Source organism: Cicer arietinum, chromosome 5 (assembly GCF_000331145.2).
Source record: "Cicer arietinum cultivar CDC Frontier isolate Library 1 chromosome 5, Cicar.CDCFrontier_v2.0, whole genome shotgun sequence".
In the NCBI taxonomy this organism is placed as follows: Eukaryota; Viridiplantae; Streptophyta; class Magnoliopsida; order Fabales; family Fabaceae; genus Cicer; species Cicer arietinum.
In genome coordinates, this window is record NC_021164.2 from 36,263,681 (window position 1) to 36,267,528 (window position 3,848).

At 33.5% G+C, this 3,848-nt stretch overlaps 1 pseudogene; it reads left to right on the top strand.

Moving 5' to 3' along the window:
• The first annotated feature begins 3,186 nt into the window (after positions 1 to 3,186).
• LOC140920434 (7-hydroxymethyl chlorophyll a reductase, chloroplastic-like) overlaps positions 3,187 to 3,848 on the top strand; it is a 1,417-nt pseudogene continuing 755 nt past the window's right edge.

The following is a 3,848-nucleotide window of genomic DNA, read 5'->3' on the forward strand; positions in this document are numbered from 1 at the left end:
AAATTAATTATTTGAAATGAAAGGTGCTTTTTAGCTTTTTATGGCACTTTTTTTAAAAAGCGCTGTCTTTTATCTTTGTACCCAAAATTATTTTTGATCCAAAATCACTTCACAATCAGTAGAACAGAACATATTATAGACAATCAGTTCACACAATCAGTAGAACAGAAATCAGAACTCTGTAACTTTATTAACATATATGTAACTCTGTAATTTACAACCTAAGTAACTACATTCAGATACATATATACAACCTAATTTACAACCTAATTACCTACATTCAGATACGTATATATATATAACCTAATTTACAACCTAAACTACATTCAGATCCATATGCATGTTCATATATTGTGTCCTATGATCATTTACATATAATAACTAACAGAATATACATTATATGCACTAGCTACCATATAATATTCAGATCCCTTGCCCAGCAGCAAGCTATTTCCCAGAAAATCAAATAATTTTCATGTCAAGCACGTACTGACACCATTCTTCCTTTAATTCCATCAGATCTTCCTCAGAATATGATGGACTGGAATTGGCAAAGTACTGCAATATAAAAATTGAACATATTATATTAAGTTAGTATCAAATATATAGATAATTTATATATGAAAATCATATAATGCAAATACCGTACCGTTTCTGGGATAATAGTTTTATTCTTCTCAACAATCTCCTTCATGAATCTCAATATGTAGTACCCACAGTCGATGTTATTTGTTTGACGAGGGCACTTTATTGAGATCCATGTAATGTTATTAGACTTCTGCTTCGACACTTTAGCACCTCTTTGAGCTCGATAAACTTTTAAGGCACTATCGAATGAATAAATGTGATTATTAGAGCATGAATATTTATATATATATATAAATATATATATGTAAGAAATAAATGAATATTACTTACGTGTCGAGCATATTCTTTATTCCGGGGTGATTGGTGTAATCGCCGTGCACGGGATCCAAATAGTATATCACTTCAGAGACCGCATTGATTGCAAATAGCACCCAATGTGCCCTACAACAACAAAAAATTGGTTAAGCAATTTTGTTTATAGACAACTAATAAATTAAATTCTCATCAATTAAAAAAGATAAAATTACGTACCCTGAATTATATGGTGCCAAGAACAATTTATCACTTTCTTTATTTCTTAAAAACATATCTACAATGTAGTGTTTTACATTGTCTGGATCGAGTTTGAACATCGACATCTTATGCGGAGACAAGAATGAGTATTTATTTGACAGTTTCCTCGTGCACACGACCTTCTCGTACAAAAACCTTCAATGAAAATTTTAAACTAGATTAATTACCAATACATTTAATTAATTACAAATAAATGCAATTAAAAGTATTTTTTACCTTATGTACAAGCTGATTACAGTAACACTCAGCTCCTTATGTTCGAGAAGATCGTACATTTGCTCCTTTTCGAGGTATTCAATATACTCATCTCCAAAGATGTCTTGATTCATTTGTACAATGGGCGAATCGTTGCTGCTGCCCATGTTCCTTTTTATTTGGATGTCAAGACACGCCCCGTATTTACCAAGGCGTGGCTGACTTTTATTAGGAGCAGCAGCAGCAGCGACCGATTTTCCCCGATCCAGATTTTTTGTTGCTGCAAGTTTGGCAGCTTTATTACCCTCCAGCCTTTGTAGTTTGGCAGCCCTATTAACCTCCAATTTTTGAGGTTTGCTGCCTTTTTTTGGCTGTAGGGGTGGTTTATTTATTTGGACCTACAAAAATGAGGTAAAATGTTAGTTTATTGAATCTGAAAAAATGAAAAACCTTAGGCAATAAATGTGACAAACCTTTTCGGGAGATGTAACTGATTTGTCCTTGGGAATCTTTTTTTGGAGGGCAACAAGGTGTGTGGGCCATGCCACGTAACTGCCAATAGCGTCGCTTAAGAACTTCATATCTCCATCGTTGTCCGGTATGGGCAACGGTGCAGTTGGTTCGAAAGCAACCGTAGGCGATACTTTGACATGGCCCGCGGGGATCGGAATATTGTGCAATACTTCTCCCGAAGTATTGTGCAATATTCCTTTTCCCACCTTCCGTTGAGTCGGCGAGGACAAGTATAGGACACATGTAGTGACACCCTACATCAATAGTTAAAACATAAGTACAGTTAATATATAAGTTTGTTTAATACATAAGTAATTACATAAGCAAGTAAGTAGTAAGTAATTAATTACCTCGGGAATACTCTTCAAACCGACGTTGCAACTCCCGGTTTCACTCTCCATTTGTATTTCAGGTTGGAGCTGAACCGGAAGTTGCTTGTCTTTATTCGTATTCACCAAGAGTGCCACTTGCTCCGATAGGATTCTGAGCTTCTCTAATACTTCCTCGTTGGAAGGTTTTTGGCGCTTCTCTTGAGGAAAAAAGCTTTTGGGAGTTACGCCAAATCCTTTCCCCCTCACTCGACCGGAATACTCAGGGACATTAAACACTTTCCCAAGAATGTCCCTGCACGTATCCTTGTTGCCCTCTTGAGTTTCAGAACTTTGTTCAATAATTTCCTAAAATACATGTAACATTAAAAAGATAAGTTCAATAGCATTTTTAAAATACAATATTAAAAAATATTAAAGTGATAATATACTTACACAAAGTTCTTTATATACTTTTTTGACATTTTCATTATCAACCACTCCTTCTTTATTAACACGCGCTTCCTTCCACAATATATGACGACCCAAGGGTTGATCGGCTTGGGTGTCTTTTCTCTATTCATTAAAATCATAAAAAAAATAATACAAATTAGTTACACACTATAGTTTATAATACAAATTACTTCATTATATAAAAGTGATGTTTAATTACTTACAATTTGTTGTTCAAGGCGTGCATATCCCATACGTCATTTCTTGTATGGGTGTTTTGGGTTGCTTGCCCGTTCGTGATTTGCCTTACTAATATTCTATATAAAAAAAAATAGCAATTGTGTAAAAAGTTAAAATACGCTAAGAATATGAATAATAAAACACAAATGCTAATAAATTAATCACTTACGACAAACGCCGGGTCAGAACGTTTGGAAACAAATGCTCTCCATTCATCCTTTGATATATAATGTTGATATATTTTTGGAGGTTCAGCATTTGTGTTTCCTTCTCTATCTTTTAGATAGAAATTTGAGAGATGGGATCTAAATCCACGATGGATTTTCCCAGCAACTCTCAAAACAAAGTGTTAAAAAGAGAGTTATGTAAAGCTAAAATATTCCAGAGTACACAACATCCACAATATATTACTGTCAAGTAAAGCTACTTTTAAGATACCTAACTCTCTTTTTAACACTTTGTTTTTGTTCTACATATATTCTTGAATTTTAATACATAAATGTGTATTTCCCTATGAAATAATGCATTACTGTTTCTTGATGGAGTGCAGTTTTACTAGAAGTTTATTATGCATATTTTGTTCTTGTTCTTGAAATGACAGGAATGAACGTGGTAGAGAGATGCAGAGTCTTGTCGAGAATTTACTAGAGATTGCTCCAACAACTAATGTGGTAAATTATCAGCTTTGTTTCTTACAAGAATAATTGATCTCTCTCTAAAAAAGTGTGTAATATTGGCTGTATTATTATTCAGGGGGATAGACAACTATTTGTCATGGAGACTGTTAAGGCTGATTAAATTTGGTATCCTTAACACTCATTTTGTAATGTATTTATTTTATTTTTGGTTACTCCTTTTGGTCCCTGACATAGATCCCACATGTTATATATACTATAGCCACTATTTGACAACATCACTGCTAACCTCATGTTCACATGTTTTAGTTATTATATATATATATATATATATATATATATA